Here is a 19,588-nt window from a genome sequence, read left to right on the forward strand (position 1 = left end):
AAAATTTAAATTTGTAAAATCCAATCAAAATATAAATTAAAATACAAAATAAACAAAGTGATTGCACATAAACAAATAAAAATAAATTACAATTAACAAACACATTATACAAGAAAAATACAAACATTTAAAATACAATTCCAAATATAATTTTTATACATGGTATTATATATGTGTGAAATTATTATACACACAACCAAAACAAATAAACAAACACATAACACAACAAACACATAACATAAACAAACACTTAAATTTCCGAACACACATGTACAACACATAACAATAAAATTTCCATCATTATAAAGTATATTTTTAAATATATATTTATTTCAAATTATCTAAGATTAATTTTTAGAATATTATTTTCAATTAAAGATATTTTTTAATTTGTGTTACATGGGAAAATATGTGATATGGTCTTGAAATGTAGAGAGGTGAAGGTTTGTAAATAATTTATAATTATTGCCATTGCTTTGAAATGTATTGTGATATTGTGAATCATTTATATTTTGAAATGAATTTGTAAAATCATTTTTTTGTTTAAAAAAACTTATAACATTATTATAAAAAATCAATTAATTAATACTATTTGATAATTCTCAAAAGAAAAATGAATTTGTATGATGCTATGTGCACATAAAATTATTACATACATACAAACACATAATAATATAACTAATAAACATATAATGCAAATATTCACAATTATTTCAAATAATCAAAGATTAATTTTTAAAATGTTGCTTTCAATTAAAGATATTTTTTTATGTTATATAGAGAGGAAAATTTGGGATGTATTTGTTATTATTATTGTTAGTGTTTTGAAATGTATTAATATACATACTATAATTTTAAAACCATATTATTTAAATAAAAATATTAATTATAAATTTGTAAAATTGAATCAAATTATAAATTAAAATACAAAAATAAATAGTTTCATATGATATTATTTATAGATGCAATTATTGCACATAAACATTATTAAAAAAAAAATTACAATTAATAAACATATTATACAAAAAAATACAAACATTTAAAATACAACATTCAACTAATTTTTACAAATAAGATTTGAAATAAATTTTTACAAATGGTTTTATACATGTGTAAAATTATTATACACAACAAAAACAAACACATAATACAACATTCATACTTACACATTACAACAACAACAAAAAAACACATAGACAACACATAAACTAACAATAAAACTTCTAGCATTATAAATTAAATTTGTATTATTAATTTTTAAAAAGCTGTTTTCAGTTAAAGATATTTTTTTGTGTTACATAGAGAGGAAAATTTGTGATGTGTTTCTGAAATGTAGGGTGACGCTGGTAAAGAATTTATTATTAATGTTAGTGTTTTGAAATGTATTTTGATATTGTTCGCCATTTATATTTTTGAAATGTAGGTTGATTGAAAAAGTTTGTAAAATGATTTTATTATTCAAAAAACTATATCATTATCATAAAATATCAGTTAATTAACAAATATACTATAAATTTAAAGCCATAATATTAAAATACAAATAATTATTATAAAAGTGGTAAGAAAAATTATGATTATTGTAAGTGCTTCAAATGTATTGTGATATTGTAAGTCATTTATATTTGTGAAATGTAGTTTGATTGAAAAAGTTTGTAAAATGATTTTATTATTCAAAAAAATATATCATTATCATAAAATATCAATTAATTAACAAACATACAATAAATTTCAAGCCATAATATTAGAATACAAGTAATTTTTTTATTTTTTTCTCGATAAAAACTAAATCTATTAAGAGAACTTATAGTACAGAATGAAGTTACAACCATGAGAAGCAAGAACACAGGCAGCCGGAAACGATAGGCTATCCACCTCGGCTCCTAGAAGTAATGAGAAGAGAGTAAAAGAGAGCAGGAAGTAACTAGAAGAACCGGGGAGCAAAAAAAACAGCATAGGATTCTACCCAACATGGGAGGAATCAACTATTCGGCATTTTTTCCCTTTCTTTTTACTAACTTTGACCCATTCAGGTGGGCCCTGCTGAGCTGGCATGAGTTGCAAACTGAGCTGGGCTGACTGTGAGGTTTCCTTATCTGAATCCGAGGTGGAGGATTCATGATTCCTTTTCTGAGAGTTTGGCTAGACAGACAGATTCTCAGGCTCAGCCGAGGGTGGATCCTGTGCCATCTTTGCTTCCACGTCTTCCTCCCTCACCTCCTCTTCATCCGAGCTGAAATCAAAATCGTCCATGGGGGGAGGGTCGTGAGGCTTCCAGCTTTTGGATTTTTGCTTAGGATTGGCTCTCTTCTTTTGGGCTGGTATCGAGGGACAAGAGCTCTGAAGGTGCCCTGTGTGATGGCAGTTGCGGCAGCAGAAGGCTGTGTTCTCGTAATCCAAGTTCTGAGTCCAATGGAAGTCTCCAATTTTGAGATTGATCTTGTCAGGGAGACCTTTTCTCATGTCTATTTCTGCACAGATTCTGGCAAAGGTGTAGAGGCCCTTTTCCCCTCTAGAAGTGTATGTGTCTAGAAGGCGGCCTAGAGTATTGCCAATCCCTTGGAATACAGCAAAGTGACATAGATGCGCCGGGAGATTAGGAAGTCTGACCCAGATTGGGAGCTTCGTGATGATTGCTGTAGAAGGATCGAAGTCTGGGAACCAGGGGGTGAGGAAGAGACCTGCTGATCCCCAAAACCATGGCCCTGCTTTTAAGGCTCTTTGGTAGTCCTCCTCAAAAGCAAACACTATAATGAAAAAACCCTTTGAGCATAACAGAACCTTACAGTTGTTGGTCCAGTTAGAGTGAATCCAATGGTAGAGGTCTGCTGTGCGTGGTCATAGTCCATTGAATCTGCAAATAATTCCATGCTCCGCAAACTTCTGGGTTTGCTCATCCAGCGTTGGGTGCTCTATTTCAATGGAGGGGGTTTCCTCTAGTTTGTCCACCAGAAAAGGTTTGGGAGCCTGTACTGGTGGAGCTGGCTTCTCCTGCTTCTGTGCATGGACAGCATCTTTGTATGAAAATGCCTTGGTTGAGGAAGTTTGTCCTACAGCTCCCCCTCTCAAACGAAGGGCAAAAATAATAGAGGCATTTCTCTTAATGCTGTAAAAAGAAAGAGGGTAGAGATCCTCAAGTTGTTTACCTTCGTTGAGAAGTCGTTGAGCTGCAGCGGGTATCCCCAGCTTGAGTTCCAGAGCATGCTTGAGGTCCTGCACTAGATCTGAAGAGCTCACCCATTGTAGCAGAGTTTTGCCAGATATGAGCCTGATTTGGATCTGAAACAAGGCAAGAAGTTCAGGGTTTCTCCTTCCTCTGCAGATCTGAGACGAGAGGGGGCAAGGGCTTTGCAGGGCTTTCTTTTTCTGAACTTGCCGCAGGTGCATGTGAGGGGATGATGGGAAAATCCCATCATTATTGAGACTGACGTTGCATTCCGCCACGCAAAGCTTCCAGAGGGCCCATCCAGGCAGATTCAAGGATCTGAGGGAGTTCTGAAAAATAAAAATAGAGTATTGGCTGTTTTTGGGGGTCTGAGGAGGCAGTAATATAGTTGAGAAACCTTCCCGATCATATAATGTCTTCCCCGTAGCCGCCATCTGAGGAGAAGCGCGATTAAAATTTGCCTGTTCGTCCTTGACCATTGCGATTGCAATCTGAAGGGGGCGGCGGGTGTGAGAAGCAGAAACATAGGGCCGCAAACAGGCAGCCCCAGAGATCTGAACGGAAAAAAAAAGGGAGAGGGGGTCGTTCAGAAGAAATTGGAAGTCTTGTGATACATCAATGAAGGGGCGAGCTCGCGTTCCATCACTGTAAAGCTCTTCTCCGTCAACATCCGGGCCGAGCAGAGGCCACACGGCGGCCAAAGGAATGGAGGCGGCAGCAAGAAAGCTAGGGTTCATCGTTCAGTCGTCTCCGAATGTCTCCGAATCCGTTCGTACTAACGTATTCTCTTTGAATAGAATACAAGTAATTATTATAAAAGTGGTAAAAAAAATTATGATTATTGTAAGTGCTTTGAAATGTATTGTGATATTGTTAGTCATTTATATTTTTGAAATGTAAGTTGATTGAAAATGTTTGTAAAATGATTTTATTTTTCAAAAAACTATAACATTATCATAAAAATATCAATTAATTAACACATATACTATAAATTTAAAACCATAATATTAAAATACAAATAATTATAAAATTGATTTTCAAAACAAGATAAAAATATATATTAAATTCACAATTAAGTTTTTAAATAAGTTAATTAATTTTTTCAACTTGAGTTTTCAATAAATTTTATCAAAGATTATTATTATTATTAATTTCCAATTATTACTACATCCATTACATAATACAATGCATAAATTTAAAAAACAAAAATAAAAAATAAAACAACAACAACAACAATCCTCACCAATAACCATGGCCATGGTTTTGATGAGGGCTTTAGGGAAGGGAATACCCCCTCCCTCAAAAATGAATACCGATTTTATTAAATATGGAGTCTTGGGTTTTCCCTAAACATAATTTAGAGATAAATACATAAAATTATATATCATAAACTTACATATTTATCTATCAACTTCTAATTTAACTTAAAATTCCATTTCCCGCTACACTTCTTTAACTTCTTTAATATCACTTTCCATCCTCCTTGTATTTCTAAATCAATATTGTCTGTACTTTAACTACATAATAATAATAATAATAATAAAAAAAAACCAAAAAATCACATTAATAATAAGACATTTTAATAAATGAGAATCACCTGAAATGAAATTGGAAACAAAAATAGTTAACAAACAGAAGCTTGTGCACATTGTATGGGACCACCAAAAACACGAATAAAAAATAGTTAACAAACAGAAGCTTGTGCAGATTGAATGGGACCACTAAAAACACGAATAAAAAATAGTTAACAAACAGAAGCTTGTGCACATTGAATGGGACCACTAAAAACATCAATTTAAACATTAAATACATTTATACTCATACCTATTTATAAGTTCACTTTATAATTTATTTATTCACTTAGGCTAGGATTTATACTAAATTAATGAATAATACCAATTGGACTTACAGCCCTACCTTCTTGGAATAAGAGCTATTAATGTTATATGCACTTTCTTTATCTGTTACTCTTTACATAAACTACCATATTGCACTTTCTTTATCTATCTTTATCTAGTTACTCTTTAAAGAAACTACCCTGTTACGATTTCGCTATCCATTCTGAAGAAAAAAGTCCTACTAAATGACTTAAACTTTCAATGGAAACCTGTAATTCCATTTATATGGCCAGAGTAATATAAAACCAAGCCCATCAGCACTTCACCCAATACCAGCTACTAAAGAGGCGGAAGCGAGGGTAGCTACTAGAGAGGCAGCATCAATGGTTGTGGTTGTTTATTGGATTGCCCCACAAGAGCAAAAGTAGTTGCTGCCATTGGTCCAAACAGATACATACAGAGAGATGCGGTTCCAAAAATTCATGGTGAATATTTCGAGTTTTTGATGGTTCCAAAAATTCATGGTGAATATTTCGAGTTTTTGATCCAATAAATAACTACATACGGCTCCAAAAATTCATGGTGAATATTACGAGTTTTTATCCAATAACTACGTAATTGGGATTCAGATGTTTGTGATTGGGTTAGAGATGAGATGGAAAAGATACATACAGAGAGATGCGGTTCCAGAAATTCATGGTGAATATTACGAGTTTTTGATCCAATAACTAAGTAATTAGGATTCAAATGTTTATGATTGGGTTAGAGATGAGATGGAATTAGGATTCAAATGTTTATGATTGGGTTAGAGATGAGATGGAAGAGAAGTTCTTGTACCATAACCACAAATTTATTTCTAAGTGGAGAAATTCTATGTTCAATTTATGTTCATAAACATAGATGCATGTATTGTCACACCTATTTATATGTTTATTTAATTGTGACTTTAGGCTAGGATTTACACTAACAGCCATGGTAAATTAATCAATAATACCAATCTGGACATACAATCCTAACATACTGAAATAAGGGTTAGGGATTCAAATGTTTATGATTGGGTTAGAGATGAGATGGAAGAGAAGTTCTTGTACCATAACCACAAATTTATTTCTGAGTGGAGAAATTCTATGTTCAATTTATGTTCATAAACATAGATGCATGTATTGTCATACCTATTTATATGTTTATTTAATTTTGACTTTAGTCTAGGATTTACACTAACCGCCATGGTAAATTAATCAATAATACCAATCTGGACATACAATCCTAACATCCTGAAATAAGAGTTATTGATTTTATATGCACTTTGTTTACCTAGTTGAGTACCATACTACTATTTTTATATGCACTTTCATATCTAATTACTCTTTAAAGAAACTACCATATTACTATTTCACTATCAAATATGGAGAAAAAAGTCGTAATAAATTACTTGAGCTTCCATTGGAAACTTGTAATTCCATTTATATTGCCAAAGTAACATAAAACCAAGCTCCCATCAGCACTTCATCCAGTACAAGCCACTAAAGAAGCAGGGGTAGCTACTAGAGCAGCAACATCAATGGCAGCGGCAGCAGCATCAATGGCAGTGGGTTGTATATTGGTTTGCCCAGCGGTATGACAAGTAGTTGGTGCAATTGGTCCAAACAGACACATAGAAAGAGATGCAGTTACAGAAATTTGAGCTGAAAAATATGAGTTTCTTGATCCAATTACGACATAATTGGGATTCACATGTTTGTGATTGGGTTAGAGATGAGATGGAAGAGAAGTTCCTCTGCCATAACCATATTTTTATGTCTTAGTGGAAAGGCTATACCCATATGCACGGTTGTACCTAGGGTCTAGTTGGTTTGTGCTTCGTATACTTAATTTATTCAATTTCTGCTAAATTTGCTCAAGTGACCAATATTTTTAAAAATATCTAAATATAAAACACATGAATTGCAATAAGGATAAAAAAAAATAAACCCTGAATTTTTCATTCAAAAGAATATAACACTCTGAATGATAATAAACAATCCGAGTACATCATGATAGGCCAACAGAGAATATAGCACTGAATGATAAACATGGTGGATTCGAACCCTTCACCTTCAGTTCGGATATCATAATATGAAATTAAATGGTGCTCGATGGACAAAATAAAAAAGCAGTCACGGTTTCCCTGATATAAAACATTATAAAAATTAAAAAATGATAATGAATTATTGCAAGAAGAAAACAGAGAAAAGCTTAAATGACAATAAGTCAGACCAAGAATATAAACATTAAAAATGTTAATGAGTTATTTCAAGAGCTTAAATGACAAAAAAATTGGACCAAAAATAGAAACATTAAAAAATGATAATGAGTTATTCCAAGAAGAAATCGGAGAAAGGGTTCGAGAAACTATTGGGAATATAACTCCCAATAATGCTAGATCACTACCACACTCAGGATAACCTAAGAAAGGGTTCGAGTCTAGCTGCTAGAGAAGCAGCATCAATGGCTTTAGCGGTTTGCTTCAGAAATGAAAGGGTTCAATGGCAGTGGTTGTCTATTCTGTTGCTACAGTGGTTTGCTGCAGAAAAGAAAGAAGGGTTCGACGGGATCGGCTCTCAACGCACCCTTTGCTAACACCTGCATCAATATATGGAGGTAGCTAAAGCATAGCCAGAAAGAAGGTTCTGCTTACGCCTGGAAAGAAAGGAGTTAGCTAAAGCATAGCAAGCATATTGCCCTCCCCGTTACCTAAAGAAGGGTTCGACCGGATCGCCTCTCCCCTTCTGAATCAAGTATGATGCTGCTGGTACAGGGTTAAATGCAAAGGGAAAGCAAGGGCAGCTACTAGAGAAGCAGCATCAATGGCAGTGGTTGCATATTCTGATGGTTTTCCCAGCAGTACAACAAATAGTTTATGAAATTAACCCAAGCAAATACAGACAGAGAGGATCATGAGTTTCTTGATCCAATTAGTAATTGGGGTTCAGATGTTTGTGATTGGGTTAGATAATGAAAAGAAGTTCCTGTACCATAACCATATTTTTTAAAATTAAGAAACTGAAAAACAAACACAGATTCATTTTAAAATTGATATACCTCTGGCCCTGAAACTCTGCCCCTGCTTCTCCTCCAGCCCAGGAATCCTGCAGAATGAATTATTACAGAATACATACATTGTCATCTACAAATCAAACATGATAAAAAGAAAAGAGTGAATACCTGAGGTTCAATCTGCTGCTAAATGAATTATTACAGAATACAGACATTGTCATCTACAAATCAAACATCAAACATGATAAAAAGAAAAGAGTGAATACCTGAGGTTCAATCTGCTGCTAATTTCATCATATCTTCCCTTTCCCTCTCAACTCTCACAGATCAAATCCCAAGAAAAATCCTGACCCAACAACTTCATCCTCACAAATAAAAATCAGAATAAAAGTAAAACAAAATGGAAAAATTGAAAACACCAGAACACAACAGTACAACAGAGCAACAAAAAACTGCACATGGCCATGCAGTCACGGTTTCCCTGATATAAACTCTTATCTCCGGTGCATGTAGCCCCGCATTAATAAGGCTATAGTGGTGGAAATAGGAATTTCCCTTCTCTGGAAATTCCTATTTCCACCACTATAGCCTCATTAATGCGCGGCTACATGCGCCGGAGATAGCCAGTGATGACTAGATAATAAATAAAAAAACGGCGTGTTACTCTCGCCCGTGTTATAAACTCTTATCTCCGATGCATGTAGCCCCGCATTAATAAGGCTATAGTGGTGGAAATAGGAATTTCCGAATCTCGCAGTGGCCACAGCAAGTTGGAAGAGGGAGCTGCCTCAGATCACGAACCACAAGCCTGCCGACAATATTGTTTGAGCGCAGAAAGGCATATCAAGCCACGGGATAGGGCCTACCTCTGGCATTCATATGGCGAACACTGGTGGGTACCACGAGCCTGCAAACAAATCGGTTCAGGTCCACAACATGAACAACAGGAAGCAGCGAACAAATCTCCACAAGATCTTGAAGCTTCGGTAGCAGAGCCGCTCGAAGGTAAACAAATTACCCTTTTTATCATATCCATAGAAGGAAACACTATGCTTAAAAATAGGGAGCTGGGAGAAGATCAAAACCCTCAAACATAAGATACAAGAAAGGATGAGCTTTCCACCTTGCAAACAACTCTTAATCCATGCAACTCTTAATCTATGCAGCAAAAATATTGCAGGAGGAATACAAGCTAAAAGAATACGACATAGGCAGAGACTCAACTATCTACCTCAATACAAGACTCCATGGTGGTTGCTCTGGTACAAGTTCCAAAAGCCCTGTTTCTTTCAAAAATGCAGTAAAAGTGAAAATGGGGCCTCAAATGTAATCAGAACTGCAAGCCACGACTCCTGGGGCCTACATGGTCAAGCAGACAACTCAAAATCCTACTCTATCGATTGCTATACCCGAGGTAAATGAAATACATGATGGTTATTTATCAAAAGCAGTGATATGCAGATTTAACGGTTTTTTGCCCAAACCAGAAGCCCTAAGTCAATGGATTTACTCCATATGGACAAAAAACTATGATATACACCTATGCTCAAAAAGTTTTTTCATTGTCAAATTCTACACAGTGAATGACAAGGAATATGCATTGAATGAGGGACCATGGTTCTAGAGTAATGCTGGCCTATTCTTGACATCAAAGTATTAGTAGGCATTGGCAATGCTCTTGGGAAATTTTTAAAAGTAGACAGTGAGCGGCTTACCAAGGATATCTACACATTTGCCAGAATCTACGTGGAGGTTGATCTCAGTCAAAGATTAGCAGATCGCATTCTCTTATTCCACAACGAAAAGCAATGGTTTCAGTGTCTTGATTATGAAAACACTGCCTTCAGATGTCGCATTTGTCATCAAACTGGTCATCCACAAAGTGTTTGCCCACAAAATAAAAAAGACGGGAAAAAAAGACAACAACCAAAGCCTAAAAGATATTAGTTTTCAGCTACTCCGATAGATGATATAGAAAAGGAAGGAAATGCAAAAAATACCACCAACACCATATTCAAAGAAGCAGAACACCCAATAAATATATATCAGCATTCAATGAACAAGGCACCCAGCTGAACTCACAAAATGATGAGAACCAAAACTGCTCCGCTTTAGTTCCAATGATAACCGATCCACAGCAGAAAATTGAGCAACTCATCCCTGGGAAGGAAATCGGTGGCAACAAGCGAATGCATACAACAGAAAGTTCAAATTTCGACAAAAAGACCCAAACTACTACCAAAGAGAGAGAAATGTCCATTGTAACATCCACTCCCAACACAGGAGGTTGGCCTATGCATCAGGAACATGTAATTTTGCTTAATATGAATAAAATTACGATTTTCTTTGGGGAAAAAAAACATTTTAATAAACATGTTATCTAAATTTTAAAAAATAAAAAAACATTTTAATAAACATATTATCTAAATTTTAAAAAATAAAAAGCATTTTAATAAACATATTATCTAAATTTTATAACTTGAAATAAAAGATGTGTAGATTTGATGAAACCGCTAAAAACATCAATTTAAATTTATTCAATTTAAACTTAGATGCATTTATGCTCATACCTATTTATAAATTCACTTTATTATTGGCTAGATTTACAATAACACCAACACCCATGGTAAATTAGTCCATAATACCAACCTGGACTTAGAACCCTACCTTCGTGAAATAAGAGTTATTAATATGCACTTTTTTTAATCAGTTAACTACCATGCTTCGATTTCACCAGCAAATCTAGAGATATAAAAAAAAAGTCCTATTAAATGACTTAAACTCAACTTCCATTGGAAACATGTAATTCCATTTTCTATTGTCCAAGTCCATGTGCACTTCATCTAATAACAACTAAAGAAGCAAGGGTTGTATATTGGTTTTCCCAACAATAGTAGTAACCACTGCTGCTAGCGAAGCAGCATTAATGGAAGTGGTTGTATATTATGTTGCTTCAATGGTTTGCCCAGATACATACAGAGAGATGCGGTTCCAGAAATTCGTGGTGAAGATTATTGTCCAAACAAAAATCTGTAGTGAATATTATCAGTTCCTTGATCCATTTATGACCTAATTGGGATGGGATTCAGATGTTTGAGATTGGGCTAGAGATCGAGAAGTTCTTGTAAAATAACCATATTTTTATGTCTGTGTGGCAACTGGCAAGACTCAAGTGACCAAAATTAAAAGAAAATCTAAATATAAACCATATGAATTGCAATACAACTAACAAAAACAAACCCTAAATAACTCCCAATAATACCATATCACTACCACATTTTCGATATCCCTGATACCTAGGAAAGGGTTCGAGGGTAGCTCCTAGAGAAGCAGCATCAATGGCTTTAGTGGTTTTCTTCAGAAAAGAAAGAAGGGTTCGTTGGGATCTTCTCTCAACCCACTCATGCTAACACCTGCATTAATGGCTTTAGTGGTTTTCTTCAAAAAAAGAAATAAGGGTTTGCCTGGATCTTCTCTCAACCCACCCCTGCTAACACCTGCATCAATATATATAAATATAAAGCATATGAATTGCAATACATATCGAAAATTAACCTTAAATAACTGGGAGCACTCCAAATAATGCCATATGACTACCACACTGCCTATATCCCTGATACCTAAGAAAGGGTTCGAGGGTAGCTGCTAGAGAAGCAGCATCAATGGCAGTGGTTCTATACTTTGTTGCTTCAGTGGCTTGCTCAGTAGTAGGACAATTAGTTCATACAATTAATCCAAGCAAATACATACAGAGAGACGCAGTTCCAAAACACTTGGCAAAAATTATGAGTTTCTTGATCCAGTTAGTGATGGGATTTAATGTTTGTGATTGGGTTAGAGATCCAAAAGAAATCCTATTCCCATAACCATATTTTTATTTCTTAGTGAAAAGGTTATGCCCATCTGCACTTGGGTCCCAGCTGGTTCATTAACTTTGCTTGATATAATCAATAAATTTGATCCTAACTTATAAATTTAATAACACCCATGGTAAATTAATCAATATTACCAATATGGACCTATAACTTATCCTACATTCCTTAGATAAGAGCTATTGATTTTATAAATTTATATGCACTTTCTTTTTCTAATTACTCTATAAAGAAACTACAACAAATCTCTAGAAACAAGTCCTATTTTTATTTCTTAGTGAAAACGTTAAACCGATCTGCACCTTCGATCCTAACTGATAAATTTAATCACACCCATAGTGAATTAATCAATATTACCAATCTGAACTTATAACCTACCCCTCCTTCCTTAAATAAAAGCTATTGATTTTATATCCACTTTCTTTATCTAGTTGCTCTTCAAATAAATTACAGCAAATCTCTAAAAACTAGTCCTATTAAATGACTTCGCTGCCATTGGAAACATGTCATTCCATTTCCAAATCAATCCATTTCTATTGCCAGATTAAAATAAAACCAAGCCCATCAAGACTTCATCCAATACCAGCGATAAAAGAAGCAAGGGTAGCGACTAGGGAAGTAGCATCAGTGGCAGTGGTTGTATATTATGTTGCTTCAGTGGTTTCCCTAGCAGGACAAGTAGTTCATGCAATTGGTCCAAACAATTACATACAAAGAGATGCGGTTCCACATATTCGTGGTGAAGGTTATGAGTTTCTTGATCCAATTCGTAATTGGCATTAGGATGTTTGTGGTTGGGTTAGAGACCGAAAAGGCTAACCATATTTTTATATTTTAGTGGAAAGCCTATACCCATATGTATTTAGGGTCTAGCTGGTTTGTGCTGCGTATAATTAATTTATTCAAATCCTAATTGATAAATTTCTGCTAGAATTTGCTCAAGAGACCATATAAACCGTCAATAACTCCCATAATGCCACTTCACTACCACACTGCCGATATCTCTGAAACCTATGAAAGGGTTCGACGGCGGGATCGTCTCTCGATCCACCCCTGCTAACACCTGCATCAATATATGGTGCTGGTGGTTCAAATGCTATTGGTGGTGCTTCCGCCTGGAAAGAAAGGAGGTAGCGATAGCAAGTAGGATGCCCTCCCGGTACCTAAAGAAAGGGTTCGACCCGATCAGATCGTCTCTCCACCAGCCTCTCCTAACGCGTGGATCAAGCATGATGTTGCTCGTACAGTTGATAATTTCTTAAAACAATCTGGACTTGCAACCCTATTTTCCTGGAATAATGCATAATACCAATCTGGACTTACAACCCTACCTTCATGGAATAAGAGATACACTTTCTTTATTTAGTTACTCTTTAAAGAAACCAACATCTGAAGAAAAAAATCCTATTAAATGGAAACCTGTAATATCATTAATATTGCCCACTAGCGAGTAAAGAAGCAAGGGTGGCAGCTATATTCCTCATACCTACGAAAGAGTTTGAGGGTGGCCGATATCCCTGCTACCTAAGAATTAAACAAGGGTGACAAAAAAGGAGATGTAGATATCAGGGAAAGTGCAAGTGAAAGAGCCGAGGTGGTAAAGCCATGGCTAAAAAGAGACATGGTCAAGTGCAGAGGAGCAAAGCCATGGATAAAAAGAGACATGGTCAAGTGCTGTAGGGGAGTAAAGGGGTGGCAAAAAAGAGGCATGGTCAAGTGCTGCAGGGGTGTAAAGGGGTGGCAAAAAGGAGATGTAGTGAAGTGAAGAGGAATAACGTCGAATTTCATGAAATCTTTGCAGGAGCATGCAGGGGGAATCGTGGCAACGGAAGCATTGGGGTGGTGTTATACAATGCTAAAAATAACAATCTGATAGAAGAGTTCTGTGAATGTCTTGGCTCTTCCATCATAACAAGCAATGTGGCTGATTATAGAGCCCTCATTGCAGCTCTTAGCATGCTCTTAATCAAGGAATTACCCATCTCACAGCATATGGTCATAGTGAATTAATCTGCAAGTGGGTAAAAACCTAGATCTCTCTGGCTCTACCATTGACACAGTGTTATTTTATTTATTTTATATAGATATGTTTTCAATGATAAAAAAAAAATTCTATAACATTCATGATATGTTTATTTGCAGGTAACAGGTGAATATAAAGTGAATCATCGAACACTGAAGAGTTATTATAACAGGACTCGTGCAATTGTCAAAGAATTTGATGGATTTAAAATAGAAACTGATCTCCATTTTTGCCATCAAATTCTTTGGCAATTACACAAGCCCTGTTACAATAACTCTTCAGTATTCGATGATTCACTTTATATTCAACTGTTACCTGCAAATGAACATATCATGAATGTTATGGAAAGTTTTTTTTAATCATTGAAAACATATCTATATAAAATAAAATAAAATAAGTGTGTCAATGGTAGATGTAGAAAGATCTAGGTTTTTAACTGTTTGCAGATTAATTCACTATGACCATATGCTGTGAAATGGGTAATTCCATGATTCAGAGCATGCTGAAGAGCTGCAATGAGAGCTCTATAATGAGCCACATTGCTTGTTATGATGAAAGAGCTAAGATATTCAAAAAAACTCCTCTATCAGATTGTTATTTTTAGCATTGTATAACACCACCCCAATGCTTCAGTTGCGACAATTCCCCCGCATGCTCCTGCAAATAAGGCTTTTCCATGAAATTCAGTTTTATTCTTCTTCACTTCACTACATCTTCTTTTTGCCACCCCTTTACTCCCCTGCATCACACTTGACCATGTCTCTTTTCTGCCACCCCTTTACTCCCCTGCAGCACTTACCGTGTCTCTTTTTATCCATGGCTTTACTCCTCTGCACTTGACCATGTCTCTTTTTATCCATGGCTTTACCACCTCGGCTCTTTCCCTGATACCTAAGAAATAGAAGGGTTGCCGATATCCCTGATACTTTAGAAATAAGTAAGGGTTGCCGATATCCCTGATACCTAAGAAAGAGTTCGAGGGTGGCCGATGTCCCTGATACTTAAGAAATAAGCAAGGGAAGCAAGGTTTGCCGACGTCCCTGATACTTAAGAAATAAGCAAGGGTTGCCGATGTCCCTGATACCTAAGAAAGAGTTCGAAGGTAGCTAGCTGCTAGAGAAGCAGCGTCAATGGCACTGGTTGTGTATTCTGTTGCTTCAGAAAAGAAAAAGGTTCGAGGGATCGTCTCTCAACCCACCCCCGCTAAAACCTAAAGAAATGGTTTCACCGGATCGTCTCTCCCAACCACCCTTGCTAACACCTAAAGAAAGGGTTTCACCGGATCGTCTCTCCACCAACCCCGATCCACCAACCCCTGCTAGCGCCTGGATCAAGTACGATGCTGCTGGTACATCAGCAAATACAAAAGGAAAGAAAGAAGGTAGCTAAATCATGAAGAGGGCTCTCACTCGGGTGAGGGATAATTTCCCATATCTTTAAAAGGAACTAAGAAACTGAAAAACAAACACGGATTCATTTTAAAATTGATATACCTCTGCCCTGCTTCTCCTCCAGCCTCTGCGTTTACTCTGGCCCGGAAACTCTCCCCCAGCTTCTCCTCCAGCCTCCGCGTTTTCTCTGGCCCGGAAACTCGGCCCCTGCTTCTAGTCCAGCCCCGGAACTCTGCCCCTTGAAATAAAATGCAGGTAGCTTGCAGAACAAATTAGTATAAAATACATGAATTATTACAGAATCAAACATGATAAAAAGAAAAGGGCGAATATTTGCTGCTAATTTCATGCCTTTCCCTTTCAACTCTCACAGATCAAAACCTCAGAAAAATGCTCACCCACCCTACAAACCAAAACAACCTTCATCTTCACAAATCAAAATCAAAGGAAAACAAATCAAAATCAGAAGAAGAAGAACCATGGAAAAAATCACAACAACAGAGCAACATTAAACTGCACATGGCCATGCTTGACACCGCACCGTAAAAACAAACAGCAAAAAATTCCCACCCCAAAACGCCGCTCCCGCTCGACTACGGCTTCTCTGACGTACATTCCAATTTAATGGCATGGCCGCCGTTATATGTCGTTTTATTGAAAATTTCAAATCCGTCCCTGACAGGCTGGCTTCTACCGTTAGGGTATTATACAGGTTGGCATTGAAAATTTCAAATCCGTAGGGAATTATACAGGCTGGCGTAGTACCGTTAGGCACATATAGGTTGTCAAAGTAGGATGAGGTATTAAAATAAAATTATCCTTGATATTGATTCACTCCTCGCTTCGTATAAATTATTGTTTCCAACAATTGTTATACGAGTTAGTTGCTTCAGGAATAGTTTAACCGCTTGAAGGTAGATAAAAAGGAATAGTTTAACCGCTTGAAGGTAGATAAAAAAGAAACACAGTGAATCAAAATTGGCTAACACGGGAAGGAGTACCATTTTTATATGGATCAAATCATGTGTTGTATAAGTTTAGATTGGAAGTTTACTTGGCTAACACGAGGAGTACCATTTTTATATGGATCAAATCATGTGTTCTATAAGTTTAGATCGGAAGTTTACTTAAAGGTTGTTGATTTAGATGCATGGTGCTCTGTAGTGAATGGAGTAAAGCATGAGAATGATAGTGAAGGAAGAAGCATTATCTTGAAGGGACTATCAGATTCAAACTCCAAAAAAGTGAGCCATTGCAAGTATGCTAGAGAAATGTGGGACAAGATCCATTTTATACATGGAGGTGATAGCCATGAGGCTTAAGAGAAGGTTGATGAACCTTGTGGTTTAAGTAGTGAACCAAACTCTGCATAAGCCATTGCTGCAAATAAAAACAAGAAGAAAATGAACAAGTGTTAGAAGAAATCATCCGAGAATGAAAATGCTCATAGGAACGAAGATCTTCATCCAAATGTGCAAGATGTTGATCTTCGCTCCAAAATTGAAGAACAAGACTTGGATGAGAGGCCAAACTAATCAGAAGGTATAATGTTGATCTATGATAAATGTAAAGAAATAGGTCAATCATCACCTAGATGATCAAGTGCATCGTTGGAAAATAGAGATTGGCGTACATCTAGTAGTTGTGAAGATAAACCTACTTTTGTATCAATAACTAGTGAAGGTGCCTATCAGGAAGAGGGAAGAACACCTCATGATGAAAATGAGAAGAGATCCCATGAGTGTTCGTCCATAGGAAAAAATGAAAGTATACTTGGTAGTGATGAAGAAGGAATACTTCTCAGGCCTATGGGAGATTCTCTAGATACATAGAGGAATATAGATCTTGCTTTTGATTATGTTAGCACTTCTGATAATGAAGGAAATGATCTACATGAGAAGATTTTAAAAAAATAAGCTCATCTCTGCATTAGAAAAGATAAAGGAGATTTTAGAAGAAAATCTCAAGCAAGAGGAGCAGTTGCGAGAATATGAGCTTGAGAATGAAAAATTGATCAAAATAATAGTTTATCTTAATGCTCAACAAGGAGAAGTCAACACATTGAATGAGATTTTGACAAATTAACTCAATGAAATAAAATATTAATGTGAGGGACTACAAGTTGAAGTAGTTTCATTGAAGCATGATTTATAAAATGCAAATAATCAGTTATCTCAAGATCAGAAGCTTTTGAAGAGAACAAAGGATTTGGATGACTTCCTCATTAGACATAGGTCTCCTCTCATCAAAACTAGTCTTGGAAATAGAAAAGATGCAAACCTAAGAGAGAAGAAGGGAAATAATCAACTATCCAGGTTGAGGCAATTAAAGGATTCAACAATAATAAAATAAAAGGGGTTTTTGGACAACACCAACGACTAGGAAAGAAACAACAACAAAATAACAAGCAACAATAGAGGAATAAGAAATTATGAGGAAATGGAGAAATAATTCGACAGCTGCAAAGGAGAGGGAAATAGATGAATAACCAGAAGAGGTAGCAGCAACAAATAATTGTTCAAGGTAGAATTTCAAGCAACTACGGAAGACACATGAAGAACCAACTGGAGTCCTTTATCCCTCAAGGACATGATCATCAAAGAAAAAATCCTAGCAGGTATGGAAGTTGGTTCCATGGTTATTATTTTTCTTGCAATAACTATATGCATAAAGCCATAGGTTGTAGACGACTTGTAATAAAACAAAATATGTTGGGTGGAAGAGACTCAAGAATGCATAATATTCCCATGAGAGAACATGCTTACAACAGGAGAAGATATAGCAAGAATTTTGTTAAGAATATCAATTCTTTTGTCTCATTCCTAATCCATATTGAATGCTACAACTGTAGAAATTTTGGGTACAAGGAAGAAGGTTGTAAATATGAGAAGATTGATCTGTAAATTGTCGTGGATATTCGACTGGATAGTTCTTCACAATAGACATGACAATAATATATTTAAATTCTGAATTTTTACACTCTTACGGTTTATTAAACTTCCAGATCTGTAAATTTAACTGTAATTAGTGCATGCATGCAAATGCAAATTATGCAGAAGAGTAGAGAACAACAAAATAAGCTCACACACACACACACATGATACATAGATATACTCTCTGGGAAACCCTTTCAAGAGAAAAACCAGATGGAAGGTGAGCCTGCTTCACTCTCTTTCTCTGTCTAGAAAATAAGGTTGTAGGTACAAAGAAGTAATTTCTGAGTCCCATGGGATACTATAGTGAAAAAATCATCTCTATGTTCTCTACCTCCTATCTCTCATGGATATATTTGCTCAGCTATAGAACAAAATTTTCTCGAAAGAATGGAATGCCTCTTCCTCCTAGTGGCATGTTTATAACATAGCTCAATAGCATACTAGTGGTTAAGTTTGACTACATCAACTCTTAACTAAAGCTACAAAATAGATTCTTCTAGAGTCTTTTACATCAAAAACATGTGGCTAGCCCCTTTTCCATGAATAATGGGAGTTGACACGACCTCCTCCCGAATTATAGGTGTGAAATCTCAATTATAATCTTATGGATCAAACATTTGGAAAGTAGTATGTGAAGGTTGTGGTAAGGATCCAATTGCAGAAGAAGTTTTGTAGCAAGATGCACAAGCTAGATGCATAATCTATAAGAATCTTCATGATGATGATTTGAAGAGGCTAGTAGGTTTGAAACATGCCAAGAAAATGTGGGACAAGCTAGAATCCATTTTTGGAGATGGTACCAACATCAAATTTGAAAATGAGAAGAAGATCAACAAGAAGAAAAACAAGAAGAAGGGCCTTCAAAAACAAGAAGCTTAGCCACAAGAGTCTCAGTCTTCTAATCCACATGATTCAACAGATGATGAGAAGAAATTAGAAAATCTTGGACCCATAGGTATAAATATTAATGATTTTTTGTTGAGTTATAGTTTTGATGATTCAAATTTTGATCATGTTGAATTGACTAGTAAAAATGAGAATGTTATTAATGGTCTAAGAGCTGATATTTCTAGACTAACAGTTGCATGCAAGGATAAAGAAAAAATAGTGTAGATTTGTGATGATAAGGGGGTCAAGCTTAAGGAATAAATTGTCAACTTAAATATTAATTTGGTTGAAGTAGAAAAAATTGAGGGAGGTATGAGAAATAGTGAAGGTAAAATAGGTTTAGAAATTAGAAGTTGAAGTGGTTTCCTTGAGAAAGCAGCGAAAGATGGATAAGAGTACCATAACCTTGGATAATTTGCTTGAGATCCAAAGATCACCATT

General features: G+C 35.7%; 1 long non-coding RNA gene across 1 annotated transcript; it reads right to left on the reverse strand.

Moving 5' to 3' along the window:
* Positions 1-6,926: 6,926 nt before the first annotated feature.
* On the reverse strand, positions 6,927-15,904 carry LOC149149288 (uncharacterized). Its single transcript, XR_016262497.1, has 3 exons — positions 8,304-15,904; positions 8,083-8,129; positions 6,927-7,168 (listed from the first exon to the last, which is right to left on the reverse strand). It is a non-coding gene; the product is annotated as an uncharacterized LOC149149288 (long non-coding RNA).
* Between the last annotated feature and the right edge of the window lie 3,684 nt (positions 15,905-19,588).

The sequence above is a fragment of the Pinus tabuliformis genome, chromosome 9, assembly GCF_031772625.1.
Source record: "Pinus tabuliformis cultivar Carrire ecotype Pingquan chromosome 9, CPIR1, whole genome shotgun sequence".
Lineage (NCBI taxonomy): Eukaryota > Viridiplantae > Streptophyta > Pinopsida > Pinales > Pinaceae > Pinus > Pinus tabuliformis.